This window comes from Nycticebus coucang, chromosome 3, assembly GCF_027406575.1.
Source record: "Nycticebus coucang isolate mNycCou1 chromosome 3, mNycCou1.pri, whole genome shotgun sequence".
In the NCBI taxonomy this organism is placed as follows: Eukaryota; Metazoa; Chordata; class Mammalia; order Primates; family Lorisidae; genus Nycticebus; species Nycticebus coucang.
In genome coordinates, this window is record NC_069782.1 from 94,830,467 (window position 1) to 94,849,681 (window position 19,215).

The 19,215-nt window shown below is 35.9% G+C and overlaps 1 protein-coding gene and 1 non-coding gene across 4 annotated transcripts in view; one reads left to right on the plus strand and one right to left on the minus strand.

Annotated features, from left to right (window-relative positions):
• The window catches only part of MCU (mitochondrial calcium uniporter), a 211,202-nt gene that overhangs the window by 136,056 nt on the left and 55,931 nt on the right, over positions 1-19,215 (minus strand). The window lies entirely within an intron of this gene.
• On the plus strand, positions 9,031-9,134 carry LOC128582757 (U6 spliceosomal RNA). Its single transcript, XR_008379202.1, has one exon. It is a non-coding gene; the product is annotated as a U6 spliceosomal RNA (small nuclear RNA).

The window sequence follows — 19,215 nt, forward strand, 5'->3', positions numbered from 1 at the left end:
CTTTATTGTAAGACTATAGCATATAATACATAAAACATGTAAAACATGTTATCAGTAAGTCTTCTGGTCAGTGGTAAGCTATCAGTAATTAATTTTGGGGGAAATCAAGTTATATCCAGAGGGTGGGATTTCGATTGCATGGGGTGTCAGCGTCTCTAACTCACACATTGTTCAAGGGTCAACAGTATTTCACCTTCTGCTAGCCCATGCCCAAAGGCTTTATTTTTATTAATATTTCATCACATCCTACATCCAGTAAGGTCCAAGGAGAAATGGCTATATATTTTCAGTATCTTCAGTTTGAAAGGCTCTGTGGGAAACACTGCACGCTATTCTTCCTCAATATTTGCTGTTATGTTCTTCACCAGCTTGTAACATATATCAATGATTTTCACCCTGTGTGCCATGAGAGGATCTTAGGAGTGCTGCAAAAAAATTTTAAAAATCATTCATTATTTGTGAAAGAAGTTCAAAGCACAGTTAAATATAATCCTTTTTCTTTACTCTTTTTTTGGATCAACATAACCTAAGGGTGCCATGGAAGTTTAACTATAGGTTCAAATGTGCTGTGAGATAAAAAAGGTTGAAAAACACTGACATAATACTAACAAATAAAAACCCTAAAAAAAAAAAATGATTGAGGTTTTTCCCCCTCTTATATTACCCTGATATTACTACACTTTCATGGGGGAGGTAGTAAAGAAAATAGTAAATCATTAATATACCTTATATAGGTTGCATTAACTAGGTTTTTAAATAAGTTGTAAAATACTTTTACTATAGATCCATTTTTCTTCAGGACGGTCAAAACTGTAATAGTTCTAGCAACATGGCTTAAATTGAATTTTAACCCTTTCTCCCCTATGGCAGCTACTTGGTGTCCAAAGAAGGTACTATGATTGAAGAATTGTTTTTTCTTTCTTTCTTTTTTTCTCTTGAGACAAAGCTTCACTCTTTCACCCTCAGTAGAGTGCTATGGCATCATTGTAGCTCACAGCAACCTCAAACTCTTGGGCTTAAGCGATTCTCTTGCCTCAGCCTCCCAAGTAGACGGGACTACAGGCGCTGGCCACAACACCTGGCTATTTTTTGGTTGTAGTTGTCACTTTTTGGCAGGCCCAGGCTGGATTCGAACCCCACCAGGTCTGGTGTATGTGGCTGGTGCCCGAGCTGCTGAGCTACAGGCAACATGCCCAGACTTGGTTTTTTAAAACAGGGACTCAAACAGATATTCGTACACTCATAGGGGCATAGTTGTAATAGCCAAAATGTGGGAACAACCCAAAATGTCCATCAACAGATGAATGGATAAACAAAACGTGGTATATACATTTAGTCAGCTTTAAAAAGGAAGGGAATTCTGATATATGCTACAACATGGATGACCCTTAAAAACATTATGCTAGGTGCAATAGGCCAGACATGAAAGAATAAATATTGTTATGATTCCATTTTTAGAAAGTAGTTGAAGTCGTCAAATTCATAGAGCAAAAAGTAGAGTAGTGTTTACCAGAAACTAAAGTAGTAGTAATGGGAAATTATTGTTTAAGTGATATAAAGTTTCCGATTGGATGAAAAAGTTTCTGGAAGTGGATGGTGATTAAGATGGCAAAGTTCACGTTATATGTATTTGTCACGATAAAAATAAATAAAAATGTAGAAAAATACAGATGATTTTCAAATAATTAGAATGATGCTAGTCTAATTGTTCCAAAATTGAATTACATTATTAAAAGTAACTGTCAAGCTAAAACTCTACATGCAATTAAGCTACTGGCAAAGGATAAGAGAAAATAAAAACATTTTGACAAAAACATAGTATGAAAGAATTTACTATAAACATACCCTAAGAGAAATTACTACTAAAGGATGCACTTCCCAAAATTGTACCTGAAAGGAAAGGAATGATGAACAAAGAAAGTGGCAAAGATTAGGATAAATCTAAACCAGCATTATATAAAAAGCAACAATAATAAAAATTAGATTGGAAGACTAAAAAGTAGAATTAAAAACTAGATAAAAGAAACATTTTGTATGATAGAAGGACTGGCAGAAGTAAAAAGCATATTAAAGTTTCTGAATTTTATGAAAGGAAGACAGAGATACAGATTAACTTTAGACTTCAAGCCAGAAATGCATGTTAAAATTTGTAAGGGTAAGTATTAATAGAATATACAAAGAACATATAATTTCTAAACCCCCAAAGGGGAAAATGGCCATAAAGAACACATTTTCAGGAAGAAAAAAAAGAAAAGCACAAGAAACAAAGCATAGAAACAACAGTAGGATAATCAGAAAATAAAAAGATGGTAAAAATAATTACAAATGGAGACAATTTCTAGAATGGCAATGTGAGAAGCACTATGGACCATCTACCCAACAAAACGATTGTAACTTGTGAAATGTATTAAAGAAAAGCAAAAAAACCCACAACCATTTAAAGTCTAGAAATTGTCCTAAGGCATATAGCAAATAAAGAAACATTCATTCAAGAAAATCTACTAAATCCCTGTAAGAACACTGAAAACTTGTGGCATATGAGCCACAGCCTGCAACCTCTCCTTCCCCTGACCCCCACTTTAGTGTGATAAAAGTTCCACTCTGAGTGTTACAACGGAGAATAGAGGGCTTCTCTCCTCAACTCCCATCTGAGGACTTTGGTAACTTCCCAGGAGAGACAGGCCATCCTGTAGGATAATATTTAGAAATGAACATAACCTACATCAAGTGAACTCAGTGTGAGTTTAAAACGGCTTGCTATTCTTACAGAGGCTTAAGGGACCAGGCACGCACAGAGCTGGCTTGTCTGGAGGCACGCACAGAGCTGGCTTGTCTGGAGTTAAAATTCCATAAGCCGATTCTCTGAAGTTGTGCACCCCATCAAGCCTAAGGTCAAAAGGCATGACGCCCAGAGGGTTGACGTATGTTAAACATATATTGTCAGAGGTCTATAGGTGTTCTGCCCTGTGGAGAAACACAGTCATTACTTCATGCTGGGTAAACTGAGTGAACGCTTGAAGGTACTCTTCCATTAACTCTGTTCCTCTATGGCTATTTTCTTCTTTGTGATCTTTATTTAGATACCTGCCCAAGAGATTAGTCAGTGTCTAGAAAAGAATGTTTACTGCAGAAGTGATTGTGTTGATGTGGTAACAAGATATTTCCTTACAAGTTAATTTCGGATAGGTAAAATGAGGTAATGGTGAAACTAACAGATGATAGATTAAGTGTGTATGTGACTAGAAGTGTATAAAATCAGACCCCAATAAAGAACTTTGCTACACGCCATCCCATGCTGCGTAGTCTGTTTCTTGCCCCCTTTTCTTAACATTGCAGGAGTGAGCTTATTCCTGAAGGCTACAAGGCTGTCTCTTTGTAGCCCCGGCATTCACACCAACACCATCCACCTTTCTCTTACTTCCATCTCTATGTTGTAGAAGCTTTGTAACAGAAAGAGCAGCTGAGAAGTCTGGGGATTGCTTCTTACACCCAGGCCTCACCCACAGGACAAAAGTTCTACCCTGGCAAGCAAGCAAAAAAATAAAAAACAAATAATAATTCCCAGCTTGCTCAGAAGGTGAAATTTCCTCAGTGGAAGAAATATAGGAGAGTGAGTAGGGATGCTATTCTAAGAGAAACAGGCCACTGCTTCAGGGCAGTAGCAGAGGTTTGGCCCAGGGAGAGAGGCAGATCATAAAAAGAGAGTGCTCAGAATCTCTCCCCAAGGAAATTGACTTTATTTAGAACACAGGATGGAGAATTTCATGCCTAAAGTCACTGTATAATGCAATGGAGATTCTGGAGGTAAGCAATCAAGAGTTGATTGGTAGTTTTATGAGATGATGGAGCTAAATCACAGAACAGCTAGAATTTAACCAGATAGAACCCAGGAAAGAGAAAGCTAAGATCAAACCTCAAAGCCTGGTCAAAACTATTCCTGCAATGAGACTTAATTTTAATTGTGTCTGACTATGGAAGAACTTATACCACAGGGATTACCAATAATAAAAGAGCATTCAGCTGAGTGTGATACCTATAGAGGCAAACAAATGAATAGAATATGGAGAGATACAGCCAAAGAGAGCCCTGCTAAAACCACATCATCCCAGGGTGACTCTGCACATGTCGCAGGAACATGAGAGGCTGCACGCTGCAGGGGAAACCGGCTCCATTCAAATGGTCCAGCCAAGTGAGTGAACAAAAAACAAGCAAACAACAACATCCAATTTGGGAGTGGGATCAGTATCCTCAGTTGCTAAAATATGTTATCTAAAATGTCTGGCTTTTAACAAAAAAATTATGAGATAAGCAAAGAGATAGGAAAGTATGACCCATGCACGGGACATGGGAATGGAGGCAGGCAACAGAAATTGCCTTTGAGAGAGCCCAAATATTAAACTCAGCAGGCAAAGACTTCAAAGCAACTATTACAAATGTGTTCAGAAAATAAAAGGAAGCAATGCTTCAAATAGAGAACTTCATCAAGACACAGAAATTATTTTTTAAAATAGAAATTCTAGAGTTGAGAAGTACAATAATCAAAATGAAATACTCATTAATAGAGCTAAACAGTAGATATGAATTGGCAGAAGAAAGAATCATCAAACTTGAATAGAGAATATGCAATCTCTATTTGTATAACAGAAAAAGAAGAATGAAGTATGAACAATTCTAGAAAAAAAAGGAACACCATTAAACACACCAACATATGCGTAATAGGAGCAAAGGAGGAAAAATATTTTCCCACAGAAGTAAAGGAGAGAAAGGAGTTAAAAAAATATTTGAAGAAATAATGGCTAAAAACTTCCCAAACTTGGTTACAACGAACTATATACCCAAGAAGTTAAACAAACTCCATGCAGGATAAACACAAAGAGATCCACACCAAGACATACAGTAAGAAATGTTAAAAGCCAAAGACAAACTCTCGAAAACAGCAAGAGAAAAACTCAGCATTCAATGGTGAACTTTTGTGTGTGTGTGTTTGTTAGTTTTATTTATTTTTTATTAATTTCAGATTAACATGAGAATACAGATGATTAAGTTACAATGTTTGCATTTGTTAGGTAAGGTCCTTGTTGTATCGCGCACCCAGAAGGTGTGCACAGGGACTTCTAAAAGATTGCAGCAGACTGTTCATCAGAAATAATGACATCAAGAAGGCAGTGGGATGACATAGGTGCTAAAACAAACAAACAAAAAAGGGTCAACCACGTATCTAACAAAGAAACTGTCTTTCAAGATGAAGGCAGATAAAGACATTCCAAGATAAAAACTAAAAAGATGTGTTGCTAGCAGACCTGCTACACAAGAAATAGCAAAGGAAGCTATTCAGGTTAAAAGTGCATGGCCCTGGAAAGTAATTCAAATTCACATGAAGAAAATAAATCAAAGAGCTCCAGTAAAGGTAATTACATAGTTATAAAAGACCATATAAATGCATTATCTCTATATTAACTATTTAAAAACAATTGTATAAAGTATGTATATAATATGTATTACTGTATCTATTACATTTAGTAATGTCATACATTTGACAACATCAGCATAAAGAATTTGAGTAGAATGTGAGCAAAGTTGCACTGAAGAAAATAACACCAAAAAGTAACTTGCATATAGAGAAGCAAATGAAGACAACCTGAAGTGGTAAATAAGAAGGTTAATATTATATAACAAACTCTATAAAAATATACATACTCTCCATTCTTCTATTGGCTTCTTTAAATGGCATAAAATTATACAAAATAGAAATTATAACACTGTTAGGTTTGTTAACATGTACAGGGTGGCCAAAAACTTCATGTGCAATTTAAAATAGTGTGCACATGAACCTTATGGCCACTCTGTATATCTATAGCATGTATAATGATAGCAAACAAACCAAAAAGACAGTAATAGCACAAAAGAGGAAGAAGAAATAGAGCTAACTAGGAATAACTTATATATAAACCCTAGAGTACACAGTAAGAAAATAATTTTTTTAATGGTAAAAAAAATTAGAAGAATTAAAATGTTACACTAGAAAATATTCACATAATACAAAAGAAAGCAATAAAGGAAAGCAGAGTAATAAAACGTAAGATATCACATGCTAGGTCATAAAACAAGCTTCAATACATTTAAAAGAAATGAAATCATAGGAAGTATATATGCTCTCTGATCACAACAGAATCAAATTAAAAATCACTAACAGAAGGAAATTTGTAAAGTTCACCAACATATGGAAATAAAATAATGCACTCTTAATAACCAATGGAGCAAAGAAAAAAAATCACATGGGAAAAAAGAAAACACTCCAAGATGAATGAAATTGAAGATACAACCTAGCAAACTTTATGGAATGTAGCTAGAGTGGTGCACAGGTGGAAATTATACTTGTAAATACCTATATTAAAACATACTGCTAATCGATAATCTAATCTTCCACACAATATCTGATTCTATTACAGAAATGTCCTGAGTAGGTAAATCTATAGAGACAAAAAACAGATTAGTGGGTGCCTAGAGATAGGAGGATTGAGGGGAAATGGGAAGTGACTGCTGGGTATGAGGTTTCTTTTGGGGGTAATGAAAATGTTCTATAATTGATTGTGGTGATGGTTGTACAACTCTGTGAATATACTAAAAACCATTGAGTTATACATTTTAAATGGGTGAATTATATGGTTGGTAATTATCTAATATATTTTAATAAAGTTGCTATAACCAATATACTACTAGAGCTGGTTGCAGTGGTATACTCTGGTAGTCACAGCTACTTGGGAAGCTGAAGCAGGAGGATCATTAGAACCCAGGAATTAAAGACCAGCCTGACAATATAGTGAGACCATGTCTAAAAAGAAGAGAAGAGAAAAAAAAAGAAAGAGAGGAAGAAGGAAAGAAAAAAATCCATTATTAAAAATAAATAATAAATGATATATTTCATCAATCTTGAGACCTTCTTTCTCCCACATTTTAACATCTATAAAATTAAGATGCATCTCCCTTCAATGGAATTTCTGACAGCAAAGCAGCAATTGTGACATAGTTGTCACTGCCTGGGCAAACGAGAACTTGGTTTTATTCTTCATGGCATAACTGGTCAACTGCAATCTTTTCATTTCTTTCAACAATCCACTTAATGTTCATTTCTGGAAGAAATATAAGTACTATTTATGATTTTAACATTCCATTGACACTAAGATCAAGAATGTAACAGCATCAAAAAGTACAGAACATGTGTCAGCAACCTGGAAGAAAATGCTCTTGGAAGACAGAGCATAGACAGAAAATAGTGATGCATTTTCTAAAAGCACAAGATGACACTGTGGAGGAAAACATGGATATCCACAACTGTGGGTTTAAAAAAATTATTCCTAAGACCTTGGCTCTGAATATGAAATTCTAGGGTTACCTTAAGCAATTCATTTCACTTCTGTAGTCCATTTTCCATGTCTAGGAATGTTATGTATTTTTTTCTTTTTTTTTAATCTGGAGACAGAGTCTTGCTCTGTGGTCCTGGCTAGAATGCAGTCTGCTACAGCCTGCTACAGACTCAAATTCCTGGGCTCAAGTAGTCTTCTCACCTCGGCCTCCCAAGTAATTGGTCTCATTGCCCAACTGGTCTCAAACTTCTAGCCTCAAGCAATCACCCTTATTTGGTCTCCCAAAATGCTGGGATTATAGACGTAAGCCACCTTGCCTGCCCTAACAGCATTTAGAGGCAATGAAATATAGTATAGTACGTTAGTAATAACAATCAACGTGAGTAAACTAAACTCACCATTTAAGAGGCTGAAATTGACTGAGCTCCACACAACATTCTGAGCCTTCTTACAACCACTGTCTAAATACACAGTATTATTAATACAAAAGGGATTTGGTATCTTCACCACTTAGCATAGTGTTTAAGACTGATTTGTCCAATTCGAATTCACTGGACTTCTAACATAAATATTAAATCCCAAATTCACTTAGAGTATATAAAAGTTTTTAAAACAAAAAATGAATTACCAGAAGCTATGTATAGAAGTTCTTCAGCCTTATTATTACCAATTATATAGCAGATTTTTAAAGGAGACATGTCTATCTCGCAACTTGGACAAAGGAGTTAATTTATTTTTTTTTTAATTAAAAAAGGAGTTAATTCTTAAAATACCAAAATGACTTCACAGCCAAGTAGTTTCACTTAAGAGGATTCCAGGGACTCCAAAGATAAAATTTAAGAAAGATTCTATGGTAATTTTATTTTGTGCACAAATTTATGCAATTTAAAAAAATTACAAACTCATTTTTAAAATAACTGCTCTTTATTTCATAATTATCTTTCCCCCCCTGGAAATATTCACCCTAATAAATAGTACAAGTCATTTTAAGAATCTTGACATTTTCTGTGTTCCCTTAGAGACTGTTTTTCAAGTTGATCTGATCATCTGACATCTGCCTAAATTAAAAGAACCTAATGAGATAAAGATGAATCAATCAGTACAATCTCTCCTCAAATTAAGCAAACTTCTGTTCAGTCATGCATTTTCCTTCAATCCTATAAGAACTCTGAATTTTTATTTCACTGTATAGATCAGAAAACTAAACTTCATAAAGTGTAAGTAACTAAACCTTTTGACCAAAGTCACTTTCAAAAAAAGAAAAAGAAGAAGAAGGAAGACAGATTCAGCACAAAAACACAAATCTTAAACCCTTAATCTCCTTTATAAATTCATCAGAACCTAATATGCCAGAGATAAAAGAGCTGATACAGGCTGGAAACCATGGCTATGGTTCCTAGCACTATGGGAGGCCAAGCTGGGAGGAGCCTTTGAGCACAGGAGTTTGAGACCAGCCTGAGCAAGACCAAGACCTAGTCGCTACTAAAAAAATGGTTTTCTGGATTCAAGTGATCCTCTTGTCTCAGTCTCCCTGTAGTCCCACTTGAATCCAGAGTTTGAAGTTGCTATGAGCTAAGCTGATGTCCTAGCACGCTAGCCTGGGGCAACATAGTGAGCCTCTGACTCAAAAAAATTAAAGATAAAATAATACTAATAAACGGATATTGTGCTCGCTTTGGCAGCACATATACTAAAATTGGAATGATACAAAGATTAGTGTAGCCCCTGCGCAAGGATGACACGCAAATATGTGAATTGTTCCATATTTTTAAGTATCCAATGTACTTAATTTTTATTAAGAAGCCAGTAGTAAATGATCTAACACAGTGGCTCTCAACCTTCCTAATGCTGCAACCCTTTAATACAGTTCCTCATGTTGTGGTGACACCCAACCATAAAATTACTTTCGTTGCTACTTCATAACCGCAATTTTGCTACTGTTATGAATTGTAATGTAAATATCTGATATGCAGGATGTATTTAGGCGACCCCTGTGAAAGGGTTGTTTGCCCCCAAAGGGTTCGCAACCCACAGGTTGAGAACCGCTGATCTAACACATGGCCACAAAGGAGAAAAACTTAATTCTGTACAAGTTGGGAGAAGAGGGGGGATTGGTGTGCTTCCACTGAAAAGGCACAAGATAGGGATATGGGGCACACCTTTTGGGTGCAGGACACAACTACAGAAGGGACTCTACCTAACAAATTCAAAATTTGTGACCTGGTTGTTTGTACCCTCACAATAACCTTTATATAAGCCACAAAACAATTATATAAGCCAATCTGATACTAAAACCAGTTACAGTCAAATCAAAATATTTCCATTCCCTTCATAAGACTGGCAACTCAGCTCCTTTTTCTTTCTTCTTCCTTTTTTTTTTTTTTTTTTAAAGCCACAAGGTCTCACTCTGTTACCTACTGTTGGAGGGTAGTGGCATGATCATAGCTCACTGTAACCCCAAACTCCTGGGCTCAAGTAATTCTCCCACCTCCACCTATTAAGGAGCTGGGACTACAAACACATGCCACCCATGTAGCTAATTTAAAAAAAATTTTTTATAGAGATGGGCCACTATGTTGCCCTAAGCTGGTTTCATCTTCCCACCTAGGCCTCCCAAAGTACTGAGATTACAAGTGTGAGCCACCGGGCCCAGTGTTGAGTTCCTTTTTTAACAAGCAAGAATTCACATCATCCTACATAATCTCTGATCCTATTTAATATCTGTGTTTCAATTTTCTTAACGTTATAGCAGGTAATACCTTCCTAGGCAACTTCAGAAATCAGAGGATCATTACAGAGAGCAGATGGGAAATTCTTAATTTAGAAACCTCTAACTTCCTACACCAAAATAATCCATTAAAATAGTAAAAAGAGGTAAAGTCTCCATCTTTCTTTAAGGCTGCATAACATTCCATGGTGTCCATATACCACAATTTATTAGTCCATTTATGGGTCGATGGGCACTTGGGCTTCTTCCATGATTGAGCAATTATGAATGGGCTGCAATAAACATTCCAGTACAAATATTTTTGTTATAATGTGATTTTTGGTCTTCTGGATATATACCTAGTAGAGGAATTGTAGGATCAAAAGGCAGGTCTATTTTTACGTCTCTAAGTGTTCTCCAAACATCTTTCCAAAAGGAATGTATTAGTTTGCATTCCCACTAGCAGTGTAGAAGTGTTCCCTTTTCTCCACATCCATGCCAACATCTCTGGTTTGGGGATTTTGTGATATGGGCTAATCTTACTGGAGTTAGGTGATATCTCAGATGGAGACTTTACCTCTTAATTTTATTCAAATTAATATTCATGTTTACATGGATGGAGCTGGAACATATTCTTCTTAGCAAAGTATCTCAAGAATGGAAGAAAAAGTATCCAATGTACTCAGCCCTACTATGAAACTAATTTATAGCTTTCATGTGAAAGCTATAACCCAATTATAGCCTAAGAATATGGGGAAAAGGGAAAGGGAAGGGAGGGAAGGGGGGAGGATGTGTAGAGGGAGGGTAATTGGTGGGACCACACCTACGGTGCATCTTACAAGGGTACATGTGAAACTTAGTAAATGTAGAATATAAATGTCTTAACACAATAACTAAGAAAATGCCAGGAAGGCTATGTTAACCAGTGTGATGAAAATATTTCAAATTGTATATAAAACCAGCGCATGGTACCTCACGATTGCATTAATGTACACAGCTATGATTTAATTTAAAAAAATAAAAATAAAATAGTAAAACAACATAAAATAATAAATTCAGTAGTTTAAAGTACATTAATACTTTTTATATATAGAATCCGAAACTAATGTGTAATGACAGAAAGCAAGTCAATGATAATTTTGCAAAGTGGCACAAGGAACTTTTGGGGTGACAAAAATGTTCTATTTATTTGATTGTGGTAGTGGTTGCATGGATGCATATATTTGTCAAACTTATTACTTATACACTTAAAAGAGGTTGAATTACATGGATGGAGCTGGAACATATTCTTCTTAGTAAAGTATCTCAAGAATGGAAGAAAAAGTATCCAATGTACTCAGCCCTACTATGAAACCAATTTATGGCTTTTGTATGAAAGCTATAACCCAGTTATAACCTAAGAATATGGGGAATCGGGAGAGGGAGGTGAGGGAGGGGGGAGGATGGGCAGAGGGAGGGTGATTGGTGGGATTACACCTAGGGTGCATCTTACAAGGGTACATGTGAAACTTAGTAAATGTAGAATATAAATGTCTTAACACAATAACTAAGAAAATGCCAGGAAGGCTATGTTAACCAGTGTGATAAAAATATGTCAAATGGTCTATAAAACCAGTGTATGGTGCCCCATGATCGCATTTACGTACACAGCTATGATTTAATAATAAAAAAAAAGAGTTTGAATTACATGATAAATTATACCTCAATAAAACTGATCTTTAAAAAATCTAAAGATACAAAATCAAAGCTAGATCCTGTAGGAGAGTTTCTGCCACAAGAATAATCTTTACTGAGTATCATTTTCACACCTACTGGTCTTTGGGAAAGTATCTAATGAGGATTATTTAATCAGAAGAAATAGCTGTTAATATATATAGTTCATTTGAAGAACCATAGGGTATAAACAACTAGCCTTTCGATTATATTATGAGTAATCAATAAGTAACAGAAACACAGGACCAGAAGGCTATATGGTACTTTACAGAGAGAAAAATAGGAGTATAAGAAAATAGGCTAGAACTTTCAATGTTCAGTTTCAATATCCCTAGCCACAAGATTCTATAATTTCTTAAGAGTACATATCAGAAAAGATAGCTTTTTTAATTATTTAAAGGTAAAATTGAGAAATGCTCAAGGGTTCTAGTAGTCTAAGCAGTTCTAAGCTACAGATTGCTAATTTAACCTCAATAATCTAAATGTAATGAATAAACATAGGTCCTCTATTGCATATTTCATAGTTAGCAATATATAAAGTCCATCAAGGAATAAAAAAGTTCATATTTGAGCTGCAGAGACCCTAGTAAGCCCTGATTTTACCATAAATTAATAATGTTAATTAAAGGCTAAGGTTGGGTTTAATATATTAAATTAAGAAAATCTAATCTTGTCATACTTTTCCTATTGAACAAAAAAAGAAATAAAAAGAGCTACATAAAAAATACTTGAAATTTCCAACTTTCTCTTAATTTTATTCCAATTAATATGAATTTCAAGAAATGAAATATAATAACCTTAATTGTTTTTATTCTGGAAAGTTTTAGAGCAACTATAACTCTCTAGGGAGAGAGTTCTTTTCTTTTCTTTCTTTCATTTTTTTTTTTTTTAATTTTGAGACAGAGTCTTACTCTGTTACCCTGGGTAGAATGCCGTGGCATCATAGCTCACAGCAACCTCAAACACTTAGGACCAATAGATCTTCTAGCCTCAGTCTCCCAAGTAGCTGGGACTTCAGGCGTGCACCACAATGCCTGCCTAGTTTTTCTATTTTTAGTAGAGATGGTGGGGGCGGAGGGGGGTATCTCTCTTTCTCAGGCTGGTCTCGAACTCCTGACCTCAAGCAATCCACCATGTCTACCTCCCAGAGTGGTAGGATTACAGGTGTGACCCACTGCACCTGGCCAATTTCTTATTCTTGGTGGAAGTATTTGCCTTAATAATATCTGCAACAGAAAATTTCACAGGTTATTAAAACAATAATCTTGGAAATATAAGGCATGACCTAGAAAATAACAACTTTACAGGAGGAGCTGGCATAATGCAGAACAAAAGGCTAATAAATCTTTCCTCCCTACTCATTACCCTCTTCCGTCTCCTTTTTTATAGTACTTCTAATGAAATCATTTGCAGATTTTGCAACATTTTCTGGACAAAGCTGTTTTAATTAATATATTTCTAAACTATCGGTTATAAATTAACTATACTCACTATCTAAATTCTTATAGACTGTGGTTATTGAGCAAACATAATGTTTTCATTAAGACCCTTGTTCTATATGCTCTAATATTAAATTCTTTCTAAAGACAAAAAAATCACATCAATATACGTTGCATTTTCCCCCACACTACAAACATGTGGTCATTAATGAATTTACATAGTAGCTTTTTCAAAGTATTTACAGTGAAATTGTGAATTCAAACCATTCCTTGATGGACACCATTCTCTTCCTACAGCCAAAAAGTTGTGTAAATTTACTTAGAACATCATAGCAATTACATTACTTACTCTGAGTAGAATGAAGCCCATATCTCAATTAGAAGCATTAAATTGTAACCCCAAATCTATTTATAGGAATGCAAAGCTTTAAATTCAAATCATAATTATTCCCACTACTGTACAGTTTTCCCAATGAAAAGGTAAAATCACCATTTAAACATTTTATAGTTTAAGCATTGTATGTAAGAACTCTTAATTCAGCTAGTAAACAGAAAATATTTGGGTACATGTGCTATAGCATGTATACTTCCTTTTAGTTGCCACATTTAAAGGTAAGTCTTTAACAAAATAGCTGGAATTCCTAGCTATTCAATACATTAAAATGTTGCATAACCATAAGGAAAAAAATGCCAGGTCTACATGTAAATTCCAATCTCAATCAGCAACCATCTCCCTGATTTTCTTTTTAAATATCTTCAGGTAACAAGTTCCTTCTGTGGCCAAGATTATACTGTCCATTAAATTGAATAATGGACTATTTGGCAAGCCAGAAGCTGGCTCCATCACCACAGCACAATGAAGGAGAAGAAAGTAAACTACAATACACATCTACCCGTACAATGCCCTGGTATCTTAAATCATTTAGAAGAACTGAGAGCCACAGGCAGGGAAAGGCAAAATATGTGGCCAGTCAACATTGTGTAAATGTAGAGGATGCCCAAGGGAAAAAAGCTTGCTCTTAGGAATGGAAAATCTAACAGTTCAACCTAAACTGTTTTGCTTACTTACCAATAGTAAATGGCTACTTTTAGAAGAAAGTTGACTCTTTACGAAGTTCCTTCTTTGTGTGTGTGAAAAATGTGAAGGGGAAAGTATTATTTCCTGCATCTCTCAAACCTTTCTGTTGGTATGATACAACTCAGTCACCTAGGCCAAAAACGTAGTCAACTGAATTATAGAGGGGGCCCATAAAGTTCATGTGCAATTTAAATTAGTTTTACATTGTAAATTGCACATGAACTTTATAGCCACTCTATAAATAAAGATATCTGAACAATAGTAACAGCCTTTTCCGTCTCTTTACCTCCAGCCTCTTCTCCAGACCCCTGAAAATGATCAACATAAAGTAAAATCTAATCAAGTCACTACCCAGGTTCATATCCTTCACATCATGCTAAACAAAAATTCTAAAATATAGTCCCACTATAACCAAACCTTTCTGTCCTTTCCTATCTCTCTCCATTCCAGCATCTCATACTAAAAATTTTGACTAATTTCTGGCTATTAAAAATGTAAAAATAAAATTTAAAAGCTATTCTTTCTCACACCTCATGTATACTCATACAGTTCCTCTTAACTCAAATACTTTCCCCTCACTTGATACCCAACTAGCAACCACCTTCCATATTTCAACCAATGTTAAGACTCAGTCGATCTGCTCCTAGAAGTGTTTCCTGGTCCCTAAACTGAGTTAGGTACCAAAATCTTCCATATTTCCTTGATACGGTAAGCAAAATAATGACCCTCAATTAAATATGTCTATGTCCTCATCCTCAAAATCTGTGAATATGTTACCTTATATGACAAAAGAGACTTTATACACGTGGTTAAGGTTAAGGACTTTGAGGAGAAAATTACCAAATCTTCAACCAGGATTATCCAGATGAGCCCAATCTAATCACAGTGGTTTTTTCCTGGATTAATATAAGGGTATATATGATTAGGTTACATCGTTTTCATTTGTTAGGAAAAGTCCAACTTGTATCTGAGTCTTTGCCTAGGAACTGTGTGCCACATACCCCTATACTGTATTTGTTAGGTAGGGGCTTACTGAGCCCCTAACCCCCCTCCACCCTTCTTGAATTTGTATTTTTCCTCTTGTGTGGGCCTGTAGTTGTTCATTGGCTAGTTTCAAATTAGTATTGAGTACATGGGATGCTTGTTTTTCCATTCCTGAGATATTTTACTAAGAATATTCTTAATCACCTAAAATCAGAAAACCTTTTCCAACTGCAGAGAACCAGAGAGACGGCAGACTGAGAGGAACTGGGTCCACCCTTTCTAACACTGAAGATGGAGGAAGAGATTGTGAGCCAAGGGTGAATGTATTGTCCAGTAACTAGAAAGAGCAAGGACACGGATTCTCCCTAACATGTCCAGAAAGGAACAGAGCCCTACTGACAGACATCTTGGTTTTAACCTAGTGAGATTCTGTCTTGACTTCTGAACTACAGAACTGCAAGATAATAGATGTATGTTATTTTATGCCACTAAACTTGTGATAATTTGTTACAGCATCAATAAAAAAACTAATACACTTGGTTCTAGTACTCTAAGAGGCCAGCCTAGAGGATCCCTTGACCTCAGGAGTTCAAGACCAGCCTGAGCAAGAGTGAGACTCCATCTCCACTAAAAATAGAAAAACTAGCCAGGCATTGTGGCAAGTGCCTGTAGTCCCAGCTACTTGGGAGGCTGAGGCAGGAGGATTGCTTGAGCCCATGAGTTTGAGGTTGCTGTGAGCTATGATGATGCCACAGCACTCTAGCCTGGACAACAGAGTGAGACTCTCTCTCAAACAAACAAACAAACAAACAAAACCTAATACACTTGAGAACAGTTTTATGACATTATACTATCACTGTGTCTGTTCCTTGACTGAACCCTAATATAAGTTTTTGGTGTAAGCCTAATATAAAGGAACTCTACATTACTTAAAATTGCATTCCCTGTACCTAGAATAGCTCCTGTCCATAGAGATGCTTAATAGTATTTCAGAACTGGTATGTGTTCATAATTGAATTCCAAAGATCCTACTACTATAACTAAAACATTTTTTGCCAATATAGAGTCTTAATTGGCAATATGAATTTCTTGCATTCCTCATCAGTCATTCCAGTTTATTTCTCACTTGTCTCCTTTTATTAACAGGACAAGTATTCACTACAACCCAGTCTTCCCATGGAACTTGAAAATGTATAGTCTTTTTAAAAAAAAAAAAAAAAATCTGTGTTCCTGGTTTGGCGCCCATAGTACAGTGGTTAGGGTGCCAGCCATATACACCGAGGCTGGCAGGTTCAAACCCGGCCCAGGCCTGCTAAACAATGATGACAATTGCCAGGTGTTGTGGCAGACGCCTGAAGTCCCAGCTACTTGGGAGGCTGAGGCAAGAGAATCACTTAAGCCCAGGAATTGGAGGTTGCTGTGAGCTGTGACACCACTGCATTCTACTGAGGACGACAAAGTGAGACTCTGTCTCTACAAAAAAAAAAAAAAAAAAAAAATCTATGTTCCTGTTTCATATCAGATACCATATTTTTAAAAAATCATAACACATGATGAGAATATTTCAGATTGTGTATGAAACCCGCATGTTGTACCCCTTAATTGCATTAATGTACACAGCTATGATTTAACAATAAAAAAATCATAACACATTAGAAACATTTTTTTAGTTTATCAATTCCAAGATCCGATAAGGACTATTTTATTCATCCATAGTGCTTTTAACTTAGGTACTCTAAATATTTGACAAAATAAATTAGTACTGGAGGTTCATCCTTTGAATCAAGCATTTAGAAATATTCAGAACACATACAAGTACCACTTCATAACCTTCTAAACTTGACATTATTTTCTCCCTCTCAGAGGTAGGGTCATTACCATAGTTCACAAGGATATCAGCTAACATTTTTTTGAGGGCATAACACGTGCACATCTGTGTACTAATTAAGTGCTTTGAAAGGACTCTTAATCATCATAATGACCTACAAAGTCGATTCTATATATTATCCCCATTGGAGTGGAGAATTCAGAAGGATTAAGTATTTGCCTAAAATTAATTTAGACAGCTCAAAAGTAATAGAGTTGGGAATTCAAATCCAGAGTCAATTAAAAAGCAAAAACTAGTAAATTTATTAGAACATTTGTATAGCTTATTCTACTAATCAAAATTGGAAATGGGGAAAGCTCGCTTCAACTTTCAGAGTGAAAGGTATCTCTGAAGGCATGGTAGTGGCTATCACAAAATATCAAAAAGAACCATCATGTAACAAAGTGAGAAAAGGTATTTTAGCCATAACTTCATTGTCTTTGAACTTAACAGACATTTGCCAAGACGAAGATAGATTTTTAAATCATATACCAGCCCTGTGTGTCTTTTTAAATCAAGTGATACTTCCATTCTTTGGGAAACAAAGCTTTTTTTTTTTTTTTTTGAGAGAGAGTCTCACTGTGTCACGCTGGGCAGAATGCTGTGGCATCACAGCTCACAGCAACCTCAAACTCTTGGGCTTAAGCAATTCTCTCGCCTCAATTCTCTCTTAGCCTCCCAAGTAGCTGGGACTACAGGTGCCCGCTTTTGTTGCTGTTGTCATTGTTGTTTTAGCTGGCCAGGGCTGGGTTCCAACCCACCAGCCTCGGTGTATCTGGCTGGCACTGTAACCACTGTGCTACAGGTACTGAGCCAATACTGAACATTCTTGCTTAAAATCAGAGCTTCTCAGTAGAAAGACTGTGTTTTATATCCACATAACACACAAAACCTACAAGATTTACACATACTGGCATAACTGCACTTTCTCTGAACTTGGAAACAGCAGTCTTCAAAAACTACTTGTTGATTAATTTCAACTTTGAAATAAATATATGACTTTCCTATATTAAGAAAGGGTTCCTTCCTCCCTTATTGCAATGTTTTGGGATATTTAAAGCTTTTATTACCATAAATTCCAAGCTGAAAGTCTCACAGCACCCATAATTTAGCTTTAAAAAACACACACACACACTCAACCACAGGCCTGAAAACTAGAGGATTTAACAAGGCTCCTACTCTGTAACTGAATGATCCTTACTGTGATCCATGCAGCAAGTAAAACCCCAAACAAAGATAGATCCTGTGTTTCTCTGTCTTCCCAATGTGCACTCAAGTTTTATTGTTGTTGTTCTGTTGCTATTCACATTTATTGCCACTACCAAAAGCTAGTTACACATTTATCATCAATACAACATTAGAGGAAGAATGTTCTCTCAATTTCATTAACGCCTGCATCTTCTTAGGTATAAAGCACATCCTGTATTTCCTGTGGATTATTCTGCCCATTCAAAGCCATTTTGATGGGAAGACATGAAACAGCTCTGGATTTAAACTTGAACCTGTTACTAAATGGTGCTGTGTCCTCAGCATGTCATTTAACCTCTGTGGTTCTCCTCTAAGATAATAAAACATGAAAAGGACTTTTTTTTTTTTTTTTTGAGGCAGAGTCTCATTCTGTTGTCCTAGTGAGTACAGTGGCCTAATCACAGCTCACAGTAACTCAAACTCCTGGGCTCAAGTGATCCTCCTGCCTCAGCCTCTCAAGTAGCTGAGACTACAAGGCATACAACATGACACCTGGCTAATTTTTCTATTTTTAGTAGATACAAGGTCTCACTCTTGCTCAGAATGATCTCAAACTCCTGAGCTTGAGCAATCCTCCTGCCTCAGCCTCCCAGAGTGCTAGGATTACAGGCATGAGCCACCACGCAGGGCCAAGGAATTTTTTTTATTATAAAGTGATATACATACAGAATTATTTCTGCCAACACTAGTCATACAAATAGATATAAAAATCTCTGCTTAGTTACCTTAACACATTATAAAGAAAACGTTGTGAAAGTGTTTTCATTTAAAAATATTTATATGCTTTTTACAGCCCAGAAAGCTAAGAATAATAG